The following is a 21,077-nucleotide window of genomic DNA, read 5'->3' on the forward strand; positions in this document are numbered from 1 at the left end:
ATCTATAGTTTATCAGTTAGTCGATATTATGACGAAATGGTTATAAGCTTATTTACCATCCGTTTTCAATTGGGCTGGCTTGGCTGAGTGGTTACTTCGTTTAAACACAATTTGCTAATTTGTCAATACAACACTAACCAACCACTGGCGCTGTCCAGTCCTTTTTATTCCACTATTTCTAACATGCATACATGTAATCATTAATTTTCCGGTGGGCTTGTAATCACCGAAAATCTAAAATAATAATAATAATGTAGTAATTTTAGTACTGTATCACTTTTGACAAGACGGAAGTTCGAGCGAGGACGTACCTAATTACCTTTTAAAAAAAAATTAATTACTTTATGTTTTTGTTTTGTGACAACCATTAATTATTTATATTTTTAACGCAATTAACATCGGTTTTATTCGTTTTCATTCAATTCCTTCTTTTTTTTAGAAACACAATAGTTTTGTAAAACGAATTTTGCTGTATATAATAATAATAGTACAGTAGTACTAATACTAATAGAACAACGCCCCCTATGTATTGCATAACACCCTCGTCATAGAATATAACGTTAAATACCCAATACATTCTCTTGGGGCGGCTTGGCTAAGTGGTTACTTCGAAAACACGGACTTTTGGCTATGTTGTGATACTGCAATTGTACCATTGGCGCTGTCCGTCCTTTTTACCCCCTTTTTTTTTGTAGAAGCAGCACTCTACTTTTATTTATGGTATTTTCTGGGTGGGTAAATTTTAATACACTTTCTTCATGTTGTTTATTTAAATAATTAAAATTATTTAACATAATAAATTACAACAAAACACAAAAAAAGAATAGACATTGACTCCATGAATATAAAGTAAGGATTTTTGATTTGATTTGATTTATTTCGGCATCAGTACATAAAATATCACAGACATACAATTAAAATTGGCAAATATAAAAATACCAAAATAAAACAAGGATGCCAAGGAAAACTCATAAAAGTCCTCTACGGACTTGTTTCCAATGAGGTCCTTTGAAAGAACAGCAAAAAAGACAAACAATGCAACATATAAAAATTACAAAAAAACAGCAAAAAAGGACAATCGAAAAAAGAAGAAGCGCTAATTAAATAGTTTCTAGAGCTAGTGAACGTTCCTGTAGATACTTTTTAACTTTACTTTTAAAACAACAAACAGTTTGTGATTCCTTAATGTTAATTGGTAAATTATTCCATTCTTTAATAGCATTGTAAAAAAAGGTCACATGTGCCATTGGCTTGATAGTTGGGATTCTAAAATTAAAATTGCATCCCCTAGTATTGTAATTATGACTGTCTGAAATTCTAATAAAACGATTGCATAAATAAGGTGGACAACAATGATTATATATTTTAAAAACATGACAGACTCTAAGAAATTCGACACGGTCTTGGACTTTTAACATACCAACGTCGTTTAGCTGAGAAACGTCGTTTAGGACTGAAAAATTACTTTCCAAAAAATAAACTACTATGTCCCTCTCTTTCTCTCTGAATCCCCATTTGGAAATTTGGCATATACTGTTAACAGATCGTTTAAAAAATATTGAAATATTTAAAAGTGACTAAATAAATGAAATGACGCTTATTAGATTTTAAAAACGCTTAGAAATAAAAAAAATAAAAATATGAGGTCCCACCGAGATTTGAACTCGGATCGCGAGATTCAGAGTCTCGAGTGCTGACCGTTACACCATGGGACCGGTTGAAAGGACGAGACGGATCTAGACTACTTGAACATTGATCGTACATTAAATCTTCATAATACGATTTGTTTTATACTATTTGGTGGTACAATAGATGAATTAGAATTCTATGTTTTAACTCGTATAAATTTTATGATAAATAACTACTATAAATGTGTTAATAACTGTCGCGTGATTGTTCCATTCATATTATTTCCTTATATGGCATACGAGATATTCCACAAGTAGCCAATGGGAAAGTGTAAGAAGACACAATAGCTAGTCTCGCCCATAAACAATGTTCAGCGGTTCAAAGTACGTAGCAGCAGAGCCAAGTGGACTTGGACGATTGAGAGCCTACCTAAAATTACTTGAATTATCAGCATTTTCTGTCATATTTTTAGTTATTATTATTTACAACGTGTGCTGAACATACAAGTTTCTGAAGCCCAAACGGCTGTTTCCACGTGCCTTGCTTGTAAGTAGACCAAGTGCACCAGGCGCACATACTTAGTTAGGCCTGAAAAAGTTATGTTTTGTTGTCACTGTGTGTACTGTTATTGCCTCCCATACAATAAGGTACTTCTGTTCGTCTGGGTGAGGGGCGTGTCGTCTTCGAACTGTCTGCAGAGGGCTGAGGAAGACGGCCGGGGTGGGGTGAGGTTCGTTGTTGTATCGTGACCTACTGTAGCTAATTCATCAGAACTAGCCTAGACTTAGTTTAGTAGGTGTGTATTAGTAAGTAAGAAAAGTTAGGCAATTAATTAAATTAAAGTTCTCACTTAGACTTTAGTGTGTAGGTATATATGTGATTTTAACTCATCTATGATATTATTCAGCATCAATACAATACAGGCTACATAATCCAGTTAATAATTATGTTACTCAATTTATTATACATCTTTATTTATGATTGTTGTATAAATTTGTTAATTGTTTTGCAATTGTATGCAAATAAAATGTATATCTTCCAATTCATTTTGCATAAGAAATTAACTGTTTATAGTAACAACACAACAAATGTACTGTATGTTCATTCACATACAGACATTATCTACTTAGAAACGCGAACAAAAAAAATGGGTTATGACTGAGAAAAAATAGTTGCAGTCCTGTGGAAAAATCAAAATTGAGTTGAACGAAACACTGCCTCACACTTCGACTCTGCCTCACACCTTAATAACACTCCCTAACACCTTGACAACACTTTGACAACACTCCCTAAGCATCTACAGTAGTTCATGCTGATGACTAGATATTCAAGGTATGCAAAGATTGATCAGGAAAACCTAATCAATATGATAACAAATGGTGTATTTGGTCCTATTTCTTTATGTGTTCCAATCTATGATCTATCTACTCTGGAATGCATAGTCAAATGACTTGACTATAAAAAATCGTATGTTTTGATAAATAAGATGAAAAATGGTATTCAGGACATAGGCAGAAGGGTGGTTGAAAGAGTTGTGATTGAGTTCACACAGCATTTTTACCCATAACCCCCCATATTGCTAGGTTATGCACAGCCACTGTTGAGAGCTCATGAGTCATTTGATTGGCTAGTCTGACATAAAGGGGACCCTTTACGGAGAGAAGCATGTACTTAAAACAAGTCTGAAGACAGGATTTGGCACCAGAAAGAACTTTCCCTCTTCTCTCGATTTCCCCCCCCCCCCCTACCTCAATAAAAGAGCACTTATACTACTTTGCCAACAGAAGTTAAAATCATAAACTGTGGCATTTGTAAAGAATTTTAACATTACAGTTTTTGTAAAACTTGTACAGTTGCAGTAATTCATTTACCATCTGATTTTTCCATAACAAATAATTTCGAGTGGGTGTACCCATGGGGTTAGTGTTAGGGTTGTTTTCAAATTGTGTATGATAATATTTGTCTCTCATGAAAATCACTCAGGTGTATCAAAGAATAAAAATACACTCTATTGTTATCTATCTGTTATGATATTTTGAACAAAAACATATTCTTAAGCTAGATAACAAATAGTCTGGTAACTTTTGCCATTTAATAAAACTCCAGAATTTATGGCACTATTTTATAGCCTATGTTGATAAGCATTGAATTACAGTTCTATAGTAGTGTACACCATGAAAATGTACTGTAGCTACTGTAGGACTCAAATATAGTGTTGTGGGTTGGTGATTTCCAGAGGCCCACCAGTCGGTAACCACGTTATATGTCTGCAGTAGCTGGTACAGTATTAAATCAAACACGTGTATGCAAATACAGAACCATGGTTTTGTATTGACAAATATCTACATCGTCATCAACTTATCTAAAATGTTGTTCATGTCATTGGGACAACTTCTCAATTACATCGACTTGTGCAGGTGATATTTTGCATAGTATACTGACTGGTTAAGATACTATATTTATACTATATACCCTTCTCATACTTTACTTATTATTTTAGGCCTATATTTCTTAACCCTGGGTACTGTACAGTAATCATATCTATAGTGTTTAAGCCATCATTTAGTATCTACTGGTACAAACTTGATTGCCATGACCGTGAGTAACCTCTTCACTGTGGTTTAGCTTGAATGAAATAGTGATGACTCAATCCTACACACCTCTTTTAGATCCTTTAAGATCTGCATTATTTACACCAATTGTCATGCTTAAATTAACCGTGGGCGTGGCTAGGTGCCACACAGTCATGTACTTCATACTCAACTTCGTAATCATTAATGGACTAATCCTGTAGTAGTCACATTAATGGACTAATCCTGTAGTAGTTACATTAATTTTAAAATTAAATTTTTTGATGTTTTTATGTTAATATGCTATAGCTGTTTTCAATTTTATCTGTTTTTTAGAATATACTTTTCTGTCAAATGATGATCCTTATAAGATGAGCATGGTCTGGATTTATAATGGTGGTAGCTAAAAACAATATGAAGATCTTAACTAAGTTTGTACGGAATTCCTAAAGTGAAATCAATATCTTGTTCTTCTCCATGGTACAAACATAATGTACAGCAAAGTTGTTGTGTTTAGTGGTTGAACTTACTATTGTTGTGTAACATACATTAACTATATTCAAAATGAATTCAACAAAATTGGACTTTGATTTTATCAGATCTGATATTGGACTAGGTACTCTAATAAATAACAAATTTCTTAAACAAATATAAAGTTATCCTTTACTAGCTTGCAAATATGTACTGTCATTATAGATATTACTATTAATAGTTACACTGTTTTGTCCGTTCATATAGGACAATACTTAATTGTAGGCCAGATACACAAATTGTTTTTGGATCCAGTAAATAGGTGTGGATGTTGTGTCATTTCAGAGATTTGTGGTATTTAATAGTTCTGGTAAATCACATTGGCCTGATATAACCTGCTAATTATCAATATACTAAAGTAGTATGTTGCTGTACAGCCAATTCCCCATTGGAGCTCCATTGAACATGAATGAATTCACAGGCCTGGTTCTTAGAGGATACTATAACAAGGAGTCATGTGGTCATCATTAATACAAAGTTGTGGTTGACATTACAATTTCAAGACTGTTATATATTCATAGATCCATTATAATTTTTTAGTAGAATTGTTAATATGAGACAAGGTTTCCAAAGCTTACCACAACGTATATATCCATATGGTCAGTCCTGTATTTACTTTAAGATCAATTGACTGCATTTAGAAAAAAAGCATCTGACCTCCTGGGAAGCCTTCGCAAATTCGGGATTAACTAATACTATTGTTATTTGAAACAGATGCAGTTAAAACCAGGCCTTTAAAGCTATATTTGTAATGCATTTTAAATGAGTACAATATTATACTAATAATGTTTATGAGTGCAATAGTACAAATAATTTCATGAGCAGGTAAAAATAGAACATTTCATCTTTCACCAAATTAAATTATTTGTTCTATTGCATGAAAGAAACATTTATTATTTGTTTTATAACAAACAAGGGTTCATTGGAATAGTTTATTAAATATCATGTGACCTGCAACAATCCTCCAATAAAATTGCAAGAATCTACTCAGGTGTGATAACTCAACTTGTTTAAATATAAATAAAATTTATCTTTCCTGGTAAGATCATTATTTTTAATTGAACACTGTGGTATCAAAAGTATTCCTATAATCAAATATCAAATTTCATCGATTTATAGATTTTTCGTAGTTTCTATAGTAATTATAGATTTTCAGCTGTCTTTGTCTATAATCTTTAGGCAATAAGCAGAGTTTGATTTAGTACTAGCCCAATAACAATCCTATAGCAAGTGGGGTTTGTAGGGTTTGGCCCCGGGTTTGGCTAAGGGCTTGCTATTGGGCTGACTAAATCAAACTATTATGGCTTAAACGTCATTTTATAGACAAAACTACTTTTCGAACAACATTAGTTGAGACCAGGGAGTTTTGAGACCATAAGCAGTGAAAGTGCTAGTAAATATAATAGGCAGTGACTCATGATTTTTTTACCAGTTTTAAAATGTTATCTACTAGTGGACCTAAAACTAATTTTCTTCCATATACCCTTCAATTTTGTTATAAAAAACTCTCACTGTAAAAATTCTGGACTATGGGCTTATTATTAAATAAAACCATGTACAGTAAAATTCTGTTACATAAATCTTGTCTGAGATCTACTGTACTTTTCTAAATATTATAAATTATTAATAAAATACCAAATTTTAGAAGGATTTCATTAGCTTGACATACTAATTTTCTTATCAGTTAAAACATAATCAGTGCGGTTTGCTTTGATTATTTAGCAGGGGTGTGGTTTATTTCCGATAAAGTCATAAAGCTCTATCTATACTATCAAAGTTTATGTGACAAAAAATGTGATGTGTGCCCATATATGGACATGATGATATCATATTACTACCATATTTAGAAATATCACTATCATATTTAGGAACATCACACATTTTTTGTCAAACTAGTTATTTTTTATAGTGTGGACAGAGCTTAACAAGATTCTTATACAGTATATTGCAATTTGTAATAATAGCCTTTATTACTGTTTAGTAGGAGCTTAATAAAATCAATGGCCTTGTAACCTTTCCTTCAAATTTTAATCCCTGTAATTTTCTCTTGGTGTGCTAATTGTTTCCTATAATTCTAATTGATTTGAGCAAAAAGTAATTATAAATAGATTCATGTTTAAGTGTCTATTTCGTGCCTAGCTTACCTAGCCTCTCTCTCCAAACAGAGGAATGCATTACGAAATAAAAAAAAAACATTAATATACATTAGTACAGTAAATTATCACACCATCGTTGGATAATGGTATAGTCTGTACCAGAGCTCCCCTTATGTGAGACACACCCACTTAACATCGTCATTTCCTTTTGTAACGCCTTTAAATGTCAAATCGTATGGTCTTTATTCATACAGTAGAACCCCTCCTTTGGGACACCTATTTAGAGGACATTAAGGGAACACTTTTCATTAAAACCCATGGGGAAATATGTTTTATTACTATAGCCAACGCCTATTCAAGGGACAGCCTATTAAATTGGTTCCTAAACGACTATACTGTTTATTTCCTTCAGTTTGGACTTTGGAATTGATTAATTTGAACTGGTTAATAAGAAAGATATGGATCTGCTTATCAAAATAAATCACATTTATGACAATATACAAGTAATTATACTAAGATGGTGTTATAGTCTTTTACTTTAAAATGACCCCAACCCCACTTGTTTCCTTCATTCACTCAATAACAACACCTAGTATACAGGCCTGCACTCAGTTGTCAGCCTAATATAAACAACAGGTCTGCATAATGTATTTTTGGTTACCATATTGGCAGACACCGTCTTCTGAAAAATGTAGTACATTTATTATCATACTGATTCTCCAACAATAATAAACAACAATCGGAAATTGAATATTGTACAAAACAATATATACAGCAAATATACATGCACATATATAGAAAAACATTTAAATGCAGTTAACAGACCTGATTGGCTTCCCAATTATTGACCACAATAGGTTCTTACAAATACAATTGTGTTATATTTAGAGTAACGGTATTTTCAGATACAGTCAGGGGGAAATTGTAATGCAGTTTGGCTTTATTGTATTGTATGCAAAATGACTTTCCTGTTTAGGCCAATTCTAAATATTTAGGCATGGGTTCATCAAAGTGAAACCGGCAAGAAATATTAAAAGATTATGTATCTCCTTGGATTTAACACTTACCACATTTAGCTAGTAGGCCTAATACTATAGCAGTAAATGTACATGTTATTAGGACGAACAACTAAACATACCATCTGAAGGATGAGGTGGTTACAGCACCCTCTATCTATTATCGAGAGGCAAGAAGTGCAGTGTGCGACAAGCAGTATCACGTGATTGTGAGGGGATGCCCTTTTCGTACATTGGCTTAAATATCATAAATTTGCTTGTGTGTAAAAAAAAAACACACATATACACCAAAATTCGGTTATCTTTGTAATTCGGGAGAAAATGTGGAAAACCGAGATTCTCCTGACCAAAATGGAAGTGTTTCATTCACATTTATTTGAAACAATCAAAAAAAAAAAAACAAGCATACAGCATTACAATAAGATTTGTGAACTTCTTTACTATTCTTAACCACCATGCTGTTAAGAGGATTTAAGTATTTGACAGATTAAATTTCTAATTGCCTTGGTGCTGGTAGAATTTCTGAGATTCACAAGCTACATTCCTGCATTAGAAAAGGTTCTGAAATTTCTTTCAACGCACATAAAAAAGAGAGATTTATTATAATCTTTAAGTCTTTTAGAATCATTAAGTTTTATAGAAAGATGAAGGACTCAAGGTGTGTCCAGGCATGCAATGTTTAATGTAATGTATGTTTAATGTTGATTTTTAAAAATAAAAGATTTCATTATATTTTAATACAAAACATTATTTAATTTTTTCCACTAAAGCTAGATTCACACTTGTTCCATTTAATAGCCGACAACGTTCAATTGTTTAACAATACGCCGCCATCTTAATTCTGTTCCGTAAATGGGACAAGTGTAAATGTACCTTAACACTGTTAGATTTTGTACACTTGCTCTCTTCTTAATAATAATGCTTGATAAATAGAATTTATGAAAACAAGTGGTTTGGAATGTTTTACTGCGATGGTCAGTTTTTTACTGTTGCACGGGTTTTTATTACGACTACACACTTTGATTGAGTGGTCATTTCTTACGAATACGGTAGCCACCAATTATACGATACAACTTTAGGCGTCGTTAACAAATGACTATTCATCTAGAATTTAAAAACAGACTGTTTAAGCCTGAAGCAATTATACAATTCCTATACTGCATTAATAGTCCCATCCTAGGACAATGACAAGTCTGTAGGCCCAGTGATTTCAACGTTTTCTTTTATGCTCGGTGAACCGTGTCCCTTTGATAGTAGCATACAGTAATACAGTAATACCTCCATGAGTAGACACAGTGAATCACTCACTGGTATAAGTATTGACGTTTTAGTTGAGCATAGGAATGCCAATACAATCCTCATTCTTGTGGGAATTAACCTTGTTGTATTGTGTCTGTTACCTCTACCATAGCACTGTGCATAAGAGGAAATAAGTGCTGTAGCTTTCAATGGAATCGTACATTGTCGCTATCATACATTGGTAAATGCGTTTGGTATCTGTTGAATTAACAACAGGTATGTACAGTATCAGGAATGTTTTCCATTGAATAGATTAGTTTGAACCAGTTTAGAACAGATACAAAACTTTACTTGTATAGGTTTAATTTAGTTATTTTTAGTTATGGTGTTATAATAGGATAATGATAAACTGTCTTGATGTTGAAATAATCAGTGCTCATTTATATAGTTTTTTAATGAAAACAGATAATGTGTCCTCTGCCATTGAGTTTTTTGGTATTTTGGAGAACTATTCAATTGAAATTTTGAAGTGCAACTTTAAAGCTACTTCTTTTGTGGTAAATTGGAGCTAATTAAAAGTGGTTTTTATTTGTAGAAAAAGTCTTCCGATTGGAAGTGTCAAACAATGTCTACATTATCAAACTAGTTTGACAAATATGGTAGTGATATGACATCATTATGTCCATATATCGGCACATCACATTTATTTGTCGCTTAAAGTTTGATAGTGTAGACAGAGCTTAGATTGGACCACCTGTAATTTAATATTTGACAAAATTTAACTATTTATCATTTCAGATTCTAACTGGTTGATTACTATTCTGTGGAAGTGTCTATTGACTAGATTGTTTTAAGACTGTTGACGTACAGTTGAGTTACTAATATCTAGGGTAAGTCTGTGGGACTGTTTCTGCTGCATAGCGCCAAATAAACCATTGATTTCAAAATAAATTTTAAATAAAATTTTATATGCTAAATTTGTGCTCCTAAATAACCATTTAAATCAGTGGGTGATCGTCGACAGAAATTGTTAGCCTTACCCAAAATGCAATGGACTCCGGCCATTACTGCAGTGTACTGTAGTTGGTCAGCGGTTTTTTTGAGCTGCAGTTAAAAGTTGGTTAAATGGCGTTCTGTTTTTAACCGTTATTTTCAGGCTGCCATATAACTGGTAACTGAAAATTTGTTGTGGTTCTGCTGCCAAGAAACAGGGGTTAATTTATTCACATGGTTAAAAACCAGTTATGTTTTCGCAGCAAAAACAGGACTTAAGAATCTGTTTTATGGGAATTATTTTGATAATATCTGCAATATGATAAAACAATTATCTTTTCTAGCTTTATCTGTATATATCAGATCAAATATTTGAAATGAAAAACATTGATAATAATGTTATGTTAAGTAATGTTTTCATTATTGATGTTAAATCAGAATTTGCATGTTACAGTATGTATGGAAATATGCAGAAAAATGATTGTATAGAGAGGTTAAAGTTCAATGAAATCAAGAAAGACAATAGAGTTTGTTTGGACAGTAGATCTATAATAACATTTTATTATACAGTATAACTGATTTCCTTCCGTCAGAAAAGTTTAAATTCCTGATTCGTTTTGCAACCAGGAGCTAGTGGCTACCATGAGCTGTAGTCAATAGAAAGGTGGATACTACATGGATAGCTAGAGAAGTCTGGGGGTGGGTTGTAAGTTAAAGTTTGAAGGGGAAAATAGCAGTATTTTCAGGTACCCAGATGTTTTTTGTGGGTATGTGCTGAGAGGAAGACCTTAAAATAAGCTTTAGGCTGGTTAGAATTGACTTTGAATGTAGATGTCCCAACGCAATATACCTAGAAACTTGTCGCTTATTCTGAAAGGACTTTTAGACAGAACAGGATCTTGGATTTTTAAAACATGATAGTGGTAATAATTATAACCAAAAAAACAGATATAAAAATTAGTTTATAATTTCATTTTAACTGTCAAAAAGGAGAAGCGGCCACCCCTACTTTGCATCCACCCTGCAGAAGCATTGGGTTATATTTAGTACAGAACTTAAATCGCGTTTTTGTTTGGAGGAAAAGAATACTTTATTCAAACAGCAAATTACTGTATTTATAATTGTGTGAGATTTGTTTTGGATGTTGAAGTTTGTGGACGAGAATGAGGGACATTAAAATGCCCCTATTTTGGAAGGGGTTTTTGGACAGGCCGTTTTTTCCTGAAGTACTGTACATTTTAAAAACTCACCTCTTTGACAAACATTTCCATTACTATATTTATAAAAATAATGTAAAACAGTATAAAGTAATCTTTACCAGCAACTAGCAGCGCAACATAAAAATAGCTATTGAAATAGGTGAGTTTTCAGCAGAGAATTGAGTGAGTTTATTTTTAATTATCCAAATTTACATATATTATATAATTTGTTAATTGCATTCTTCTAATAAAACTGAATCACAATGATATACACTTAAGAGTATAATAATCCAAAGACCCTAAAACCTAAAGATATTCTACCATAAAGGGAAAGATTATATAACTGAATATATATTATATATCTGTAATTGGTGGAAGGCTATAAATATATGATATATATCAAACTATTATTGATATAATCTTGCTAAATTTTCGGCATTGATCAAAACTCCAGCTGTGGTATCATAAAAAGGTTATATTTGTCTACCTTTTCTTAATATTGAATCCTATATTTGTGCGGTGTTTTCATGTTTTCTTACGTCACTTTAGTCTGTGATTAGATTAGCGTTGATTTGTAAGGGCAGTGGTGTATTGGACCTGGAGCTATAGAAATAGCCTTTGTATGCAGATAGTTCAAATTCAGTGAATTGTAACCAAAGTAAGGATGACTTGGCAATTGTGAATTATTATTCTTTTCCCATTCTCAATAAAGTTAGTTAAATACAAATAGACAATCCCAAATAAGGCTGGAATTGTGAGCATGACGTACAGAAATTAATTTGCGTTTTTGTTTGGAGGAAAAGAATACTTTATTCAAACAGCAAATTACTGTATTTATAATTGTGAGAGATTTGTTTTGGATGTTGAAGTTTGTGGACGAGAATGAGGGACATTAAAATGCCCCTATTTTGGAAGGGGTTTTTGGACAGGCCTTTTTTTCCTGAAGTACTGTACATTTTAAAAACTCACCTCTTTGACAAACATTTCCATTTTCAATAATCACAACTTTCCATGTGAAAAAAAATGTGATGTACTCATAAATGGACATGACGATGTTATATCACCACCATGTTTTGGGCATATCACTACCATATTTGGGCACATCACACATTTTTGTCACTAGTTTGATAGTGTAGGTTTAGATGCTAAAATTCAAAACAAGTTAGTATGTATGTTCTACCTTTTTGTAGTATACAGTACATCTCTATGCTTCATCATCGTAGAGTACATAGCATGTCATGTCACATCCTAATATTTCATGCCATTTGATTCCTGTCGTATACAGTAGTACTATATAGTGATTATAATGTATATTTCAAAATGAATCTTCATGTATCAATATTAATAAAGAGCGCAATTACTTTCAGATTCTTTCAGTTTTTTTGGGGTATAAAAATACCGCATGTTCACCGTACGTATTCTGATTACATCAAACCAATAACGATTGTTTTGTTAAGTTCCAGGATGTTTACACAGAACAACAAGTTGTGTAGCAAAGCTGTACATTGTATTAACAACAATGGCATTTATCGTTGTCATTTTTCAAGACCACTGTTATGATAGTTCTAATAGTCAGTAGATAAATATTGACATTAAATAAATGATTTATTTCATTTTCATACATTCTGAAAGCAAAAATGACAACATAGGGACAGGTTCAGAGATTTTAGGTTCAAAATATTTATTTTAAAAGTAACCAGTGACTTTATTCACCAGTCTATCTTTACTGTAAGTGAATACCACTTTTAGGGGAATCCATGATTGTAAGTAAAATTCTTATGGGAAATGTGTGTGTGGTGAATTTTGCGACAGTACCCAACCCGGTTGAACCACAAGAACAGTTAGATTTGTCTGTAGGCGAATTATCCAGGTAAGATAGCACTTATAGACTACCCACACTACTTTTTGTTTGTGTAGCCTCTATTACGTTTGTGGTGCAAACTTTATTTCCCCATTTGAAACAATTTCTTAGATGGTCCCCCAGGTGGTCATCATGGCCATGCAAAATTCAACAAGTGTTACCACCATAGCATACGAGTCTGTGGAATAGCTTGACCTCTTATTAATGTGTTCCACTACCACATGGGTAGATACTAACAGTTTTATGTTGTTACTAAGACCCCATTTACACTTCAGCTTTTAGCGAGCCCGAGGCCGGCTCGAGGCCGGCTCCGAGCCAAAAGTGCACAAGTGTAAACACTCTGGGAACAACCGAGCCGGCCTCGAGCCGGCTCAATTTTGAGCCTAGTCTAGAGTAGGCTTCGGGCCGGCAATTGCGGGCTTCGGGCCGGCACTTCGTATAGTGTAAACACTCGCGGTCATAAAATGAACGTTCTGTGTCAACTATAGCTTTAAGTTTACGAAACTTATTGCTGATGAATCGGAAATTCTTCATTGAAATTAAATTGGTGAAGATGCCTTTTTCACGATCTATGACAAACAATGCCGTGTGCAACGAAGCGTAACCAACAGAAATAACAGCGTTTTCAGGGGATTTCAGGACACCATGTGGCGCCTATGCTTATAAACTGTGGTGTTTTTTTCGATGTACTTAAGAAGTGAAAAAAAAAATTTAAATTTTTTTTAATCACACAGTTCTATAGGCTAATCTTTAAAGAACATTTTACAGTAAAAAATGTTGTCCATACGACTGTCCGTTGAGGAGTTACGAATTTTTAAGTAACTTGTCCTCCGAAAATAGGCTGAAAACGCTATGTTATTTCTGTTGGTTACGCTTCGTTGAACGGCATTGTTTGTGTTGTCATCGATCATGGAGTAAAGAATCATCGATCGAAGATGTCTTCCGTTTCGTGAAAAAGGCGTATGATCTACTACTATTCTTTAGAAAACGAGACGCAAACATTAGTAGTAAAGCAATAATACAATTGTTTTGATCCATATTAAATACCGTTATTTGATTCTTTTTTGATAAAGTTGATAGGCCTAGGCCTAGTGTAGATTGATAACGCTTATAATATTAACTTTTTAAGACGCACAGGAGCGGATATGACGTGAATGTAGCGAAATCGTATCATCGAGCACTCTTCCGCGAGAGCAAGTGTAAACGCAATAGTAAGGGCCCGAGGCCGGCTTTTTGGGTAAGTGTAAACACATTGCGGGCTAAAAAGAAAGCCGGCGTCGGGCCGACTTCGGGCCGGCTAAGAAATCGTCGATGAAGTGTAAATGGGGTCTAAATCACCAGTAATACATACAATGTTACTGTATTAGAATTTGGAATGTTGTAATGTTTAGTATGCCTAGTCTAAGCTTAATAAATAATAGTACTGAGAGCAGTATTACAAGTATCTGCTTACATGCAAAAAAAAAACACACTATTTTTATCATACCCCCATATACTTTTAGAGGGTTCACAGTTTAATATGCAGTGTTCTGGTTGCGGGGATATAGAATTGGAGGTAATCTGATCAAATCTTGTCAACTTAGTCAAACCTTATAATCAAACTCAAACGAGTATGCCTCGCATGAAAACACCCTGTTTGTTGGATAAGTTTATTTGGCCCTCTGGCTCAACACTCTACAATCTATTTGACCAGTTTATTTATACTTGCATTATAAAACATCCTATTGGACGAGAATACTTGCCCCTGCCTTACACGAAACACCCTATTGGAGTGCACTTATACCTGGACCAGTATACCTATACTTACCTTGCTAAACACACTATTGAACCAGTAGTCTATATTTTGAATACCTTACATTGTCCGTCATGTTAAGAAATTAAAGTTGTGTTTTGGTTTGAAGTTGTGTATTTTCTCTGGATTGGAAGGAAGGTTGGTGTTTTTTTTCTTGGAATAATTAATTTATAAATTAATTTTGGTTATTTAATAACAATATTCTTGTTAAATTGAAACCACCATCTTTTCAAGCAATTAACTGCTTTATTATATTTCACAGGAAACATTAAAGGGTAGAAACAGGATCTTGGATTTGATTGGTTGGATCACCTTGACATTTGACATGTCAAGTATAAAATTTCATTTCATAAATTGTTTTGTTTATTCTGTTTATACATTTTATTACTATTGCATTCTATACATTTTATCACATATTGAAATACTTTGGTTTTGAAACAGTCCATAGATATTTTATCAAACCATGTTGAGTCTATACATCTAGTCATGGGATTACAATAGAACCCCCTTTTGGGACACCCCTATTCAGGGGACATCCCATTTTTAGGAGACATTTCTATTAAAGGGACACCTGTTAATTGAGCACTTTCCTGTGAAACGAACAAAGGGCAAGGAAAATACATGTTTTGATTAACGCCTATTCGCAGGACATCCCTCTTCAGGGGACACTTTGTTGGGACCAATAGTGTCCCCTTATAGGGTTCTACTGGATAGTAGTAAAAATATTCCAAATACTTTCGGTCTTGAGTTGGAATTTATAAATGGTTTTGCTAAGCAGTGCTTAAGTAAAAATTGAAATTTTTATTTATGACTAACTTTGAACAGAGTTAAGAAGGTTTTGACTAATTTTCGATAAGTTTTATGCAATACAATTGTTGAATGCTGTGTTATACTTATACTTGCATTAAAATGGCATTGCAGGTAACCATTGAGTGGGTACAATTAAGCATATACTGTACTCTTAAACTAAATGGCATTGGGCTATGTGTGAAAGATCATTGTAACATGACATTGTATTTAATCTACCCTGGCACTTTAAAGCAATGCAAAGGCATTGTTCCATTTGTCATTGAATTGGTTTGCCAAGTATGGTTTTATGACAACTACTGTATATTGTTTGAGCATGGATCTATAATGTAGGTCTATGGTTTGATCATTGCAATTCATTTCTTTTCAGTTATTATCACAATGTTAGGTCCAAGACCAATATCAATATCAGCAAGGTATCATTTTCTCTAGACTTACTAAAACCTGTATTGTCTGGCTATAGTGTACTGTATTATGTATTCATTTGATATATTGTGCAGGTATACTGTATATGTTATGTTATACTTACTACCAACATGTATTAATTACAAATACTGTACTTACCTGCAGACAGTATGCTAGTCAATTTTGCCAATAGTTAATTGTTATGAAGTTATATGCAAATAAAAACCCTGTAAAAAAATCATTCCAACATCCAAATCAAAGCATGGTGATATGCCCTTGTCACTAACTAGGGTTCGAACAAATTACAGTTGAGTCTCTGCCTTACTCAGGATTCAGGCGCCTCTAATTTTAGTAAAATGGAAACAGGTAGGCATAAAAAAAACCAATGACTAAATTGACAAAAATTAAAGGGTCATAATTTCTCTTTACAAATAATGTCCTAAGTACTCAGATAAGAAGGCTTGTTAACAAAATTACTAGGGTTGGATTCGAACTGATGATCTCTAGATCACCACAACCTGGAATCATAAAAACACAGGGGCTCACATGTTGACACACAGGGCTCACATGTTGAAGCCCTGGTGTGTGAGAAAGGCTTACTAGACCAATGAGCTCAAACAAACAGCTGTTGAAATTCTTGTTTACCCTTTTAAAACGACATTCTACAGATACTTTTTACTTCGACAACAAGTACCGGTACTGTAGATAAACACAGTATCCCCTTAAATAGATCCTTTTATTTGTTTTCCATAGCGACCGGAACTGATTTGACCTTTAAAAATGTCTATAATTGTGTCTAGGCTTTTGTTATTTCACCCACCTGATGAATCAGAATAGCTAATTCAATGTGGTGATGCTTTAGTTGATGTGGAATAGATTAAAGCCAGAGCCGACAATGGTCTACTGTGTAGGTTTTAACAAATTAAACAAGTTCTGTCAAAGTCATTGTAAGCTGTGGGCTGTTAATCAACCTTTTGACATTTTGACTATTCAAAATTACTGATTGTTACTGTTAGTTACATTTGTTATGGTCGTAGAACAAATAAATCCAGCATAAAAATATTATGATTATAATTTTGTTGGTTATATATAGACCAGTTTATTTCTGATTTTTAAACAGCAGAATTCTAATTAAGGGGACCCAAGTCTTTGTTAATAAAGATGTTCTCTGAATAGGGATGGGTAGTAGTATAAAATATATATTGACCATCAATCCTTTTGTGGAAAAATGTCCCCTTAATAGAAGTGTCCCCTGAATAGGGATTTCTCAGGTATAGTGATTTCCCCTGAATAACGATGACATCGTCGATGTCCCATGAATAGGTATGTCCCCTGAATAGGTTTTTCCGCTAAATAGGGATATCCCCTAAATAGGGATGTCTCCAGAATATGGATGTCCCCTGAATAGGAGTGTCCCCTGAATAGGGATGTCACCTGAATATGTACTGTATGTCCTATGAATAGGGGTTTCCCATGAATTAGGATATCCTATGAATAGGTATGTCCCCTGAATAGGGTTGTCGCATGAATAGGGATGTCCCATAGGGGTATCCTCTGAATAGCGATGTCCCATGAATAGGGATTTCCCAAGAATGAGGAGTGTCCCCAGAATCAGGGTGTGTCCTCTGAATCAGGTATCACCAAAGGGTGGTTCTATAACGTATTCTAGTAGCACAGCTTTGTTTTCCATTAGCAACTAGCTACTTCATTTGTGAAAACTTTTTCTCGCTAAGAAAGTAATTGACACACTGGTATTAATGTTCTACTAGGCAAGAATTGAACATTTTTTAGAACAGGGGGTGGTCTCTGCTAAGACCTAATGGAAACAAGGTCAGGTTAACATGAAATCCATACATGATGTGATGTTAGGCCAGCTGATGTTAAACAATACCGTATTTTCCGGAGTATAGGTCGAGACTTTGTGGGAAAATTTTAATTGCAAAATCGGGGGGTCGACTTATACTCCGACCATGCGATTTTTGAAAAAAATCAAGCCGAAAAAATTCGTTCAAAAGCCGTCAGCTGTCAAGGCCTAGCAAGGTCAGTGGCCTATCATCAATCACTCACAGGAGTTTTCAATTTAATAATACCTACATTGTACAAAATAATACAACTCCAACAAGTACTGGTACAAGTACTATTAATATATAACAAAGATTAATTTTGATGTTTATATTACGCTTTTATTAAAATAATTAAGAATAAATAGTTTTCGTTTGTGTTTCATATGCTTCGTATTCACTCGCGAAAACATCGTAACACACACCACAAAACGAACTACACGATGTTGGAATGTCCATGCAGCATGTTTGTTATTGCGCGATATTTTCATCTATACACATGCGCAGTTTGTTTGTTTGTTCGTAATTACAATTACTGCGCATGTCTATTCATAAAATAAATTCTCCTCAGTCCGGCGCGTGTACATTTACAGATAACGCGATTTACAACTACTCGCCTGTACAATTAATAAGCCTCCTAACGAAAAACTCGTTTTAATTTATTCGAGTGACGCGAAAAAACATCGCTGATGGCAAGTACTGTAACGCTACATCGCTGTCATTTATTATAGGCTGGCGAAGACGGCGGCGAAGCCGTTGTGATTACGTCCGTCCGATATTGATTAGGCCTACACTTTAATAATTGTATAAACAAACAACCACATTTCATACATTTCTAGCCTTCTTTGAACTTTAAAGTAAGTTGTGTTATTAGCCGATTTTGGGGGTCGACTTATATTCAGGTCATACCAAAATCAACGATATTCTAGGTCAAAGTTGGGGGTCGACTTATACTTGGGGTCGACCTATACTCCGGAAAATACGGTAGTTGTCTTGTATGTTTATACTGTATGTTATTTTTTCCGTTTACTTTAATACATTACACAAATGGAAAGTAAAGATTTGAAGCATACAAATGTAGATTATTCTAAAAAGACGTTCATTATCTGGCATTAGGTTGGCATATTTTTGGTGTTTTTTGGTGTATATATATTATTTGTACTTAAACACTTTGTTTAAAACTGACTAATGTTCCTCCTTCGGGACATCCCTATTCAGAGGATATCTCTATAATAAGGAGATCACTTTTCTGGGAAATGAATGAAGGGTGATATGTTAACTCTATTGAGGCATAATAGTATACCCCGTGAGGTGTTCAAAACGGTACTGGGTATGATCAACTAGCATTCGTGTTCCCACCTAATCATCCATTCATAGAAGTACTGATGAATAATTCAATCTGTGGCAACAATAGAATGGACCAGAGACCTGACTATCTTCGACTTTTAAATAGAAAGTTTGACAAATTTGTTGGGATAGAAATGTATGTTGTGTTCCCTCATATTAGTTCAACTGATACTTGGTGCATGCAGCATCTGATTCCTTTTTAGCTTAAAATTTACATCATAGCAAAGCTAGTCTTGTATTACACAAACAAATACTATTGATTATTATTAATAATGATTTTTATTAATCGATGATACATCACTTGTAATCACTTTAAATCTAAATAAATAAGATAGAATGTTCGAGTCACTTTGTGATCGCTCCAAGCAGGGAGTTGTTGCATATTGATGTTCAATGGGCATTCCAGACACAGCATGTTCCACTGTGATGGCAGCATTTGACACCAGGTTGTATAGCATATTAGGCTTTACCTGTCGGCTCAAGCTGTGTCACCTATATGGCCTACCATGCTCTATCAAAATCTAAGGCCAGTCATTGAAATAGATTTCAGAGGGAACAGGTGGGTTGTGGTGGTGAAAGGATGCAAAGGAACAATATACACTTTCTTGGAAATTTATGAATAGTGGATTTTTAGTGAAAGATTGTTAATATTTTTAGGCTGCTTCTCATTTTAACTATTTTAGTGTCATCTGTAATATCGCAATACTTTGTGTGCTCCAAAGAATCTTTGGTTTAGAAATAAAATACTGTCTGGAATCAAAGGGGTGAGAAAGGGTGATTTTTTCCTCTAGTTTTTTTGTATTCAACCTATCCTGCTCCAACATGTTCAATTCACAGTGTATTTAAATATATAGATAACCTGTATTGGTTCACAACTTTAAACACTTGATTTAATTAAATATTCGCCGTGGCTAAAGATACGGTACCGTATTCTAACTTCTGTTTACTAAAGGTACGGTAAAATTGCATTACGTCATAACCAGCCAATACCTGGTACGTGTGTGACGTCATCGTATAAGGACTTTGGATTTTTTTCATATCGCGAAAACAGTGATCAACCGCATTTTCTTTATGCTTCATTTATCGCTATTATCGCCGTCGTGTGTGCCAAAAACTAAATGTAGCCTACGTCTGTTATTATTATTGAAAAGCCAAAACATGTTGATTTTAATTCTAGAATACAGAAAACCGTTTCAAAAGAGGCCTACGATAGGCCTACTTACTACGTACTATAACCTCATTATATGAGTTTGTTTGTGTAGGGAAAGCGATGCCAGGCTGGGGCCAGCTGCATGTGTGCACTGATTTCTGTGACTCAGCCCTGGGGCTACTGTCTAAATCATAGTATTTGAGGGCCCCTTTATTGTCCGCATTTGCTTGTTGTTTATGGTCACCATTGTAAACAAAGTTTAATAAAAAATATAGGCCTAAAGGCCATTTGGAATAAAAATAAAACCCTCATCGGCGCCGCCGACAGGAATTCTCTACATACAACAGACGCGATAATATGAAAAAAAATCCAAAGTCCTTATACGATGACGTCTTGCACGTACCAGAACCCCATTGGCTGATTATGACGTAATGCAATTTTACCGTACCTTTAGTAAACAGAAGTTAGAATACGGTACCGTATCTTTAGCCACAGCGTTAAATATTATGTTTTATTTCTATTTTTTTTTTTTTAAACTTGTGTTTGAAGTAAAATATACCTAAATCACTTTCGGTATTTTAAAATCATCTGCATGGACTAT

The 21,077-nt window shown here is 34.0% G+C and overlaps 1 protein-coding gene and 1 non-coding gene across 6 annotated transcripts in view; one reads left to right on the forward strand and one right to left on the reverse strand.

Annotated features, from left to right (window-relative positions):
* Nucleotides 1–1,643: 1,643 nt before the first annotated feature.
* Trnaq-cug (transfer RNA glutamine (anticodon CUG)) lies at nucleotides 1,644–1,715 on the reverse strand. Its single transcript has one exon. It is a non-coding gene; the product is annotated as a tRNA-Gln (tRNA).
* Nucleotides 1,716–1,859: 144 nt separating this feature from the next.
* Nucleotides 1,860–21,077, forward strand: part of LOC140049530 (uncharacterized) — a 56,246-nt gene continuing 37,028 nt past the window's right edge. Inside the window, exons 1-2 of one of the 5 annotated variants that reach the window (XM_072094427.1) lie at nucleotides 1,860–2,175; nucleotides 9,880–9,971. The gene's annotated coding sequence lies outside the window, so the exon portion shown is untranslated. Of the gene's footprint in view, nucleotides 2,176–9,158; nucleotides 9,358–9,879; nucleotides 9,972–11,594; nucleotides 13,144–21,077 lie in introns of those variants that run through there. The other 4 variants (XM_072094434.1, XM_072094433.1, XM_072094428.1 and 1 more) reach the window with 4 other exon arrangements.

The sequence above is a fragment of the Antedon mediterranea genome, chromosome 5, assembly GCF_964355755.1.
Source record: "Antedon mediterranea chromosome 5, ecAntMedi1.1, whole genome shotgun sequence".
NCBI lineage: Eukaryota > Metazoa > Echinodermata > Crinoidea > Comatulida > Antedonidae > Antedon > Antedon mediterranea.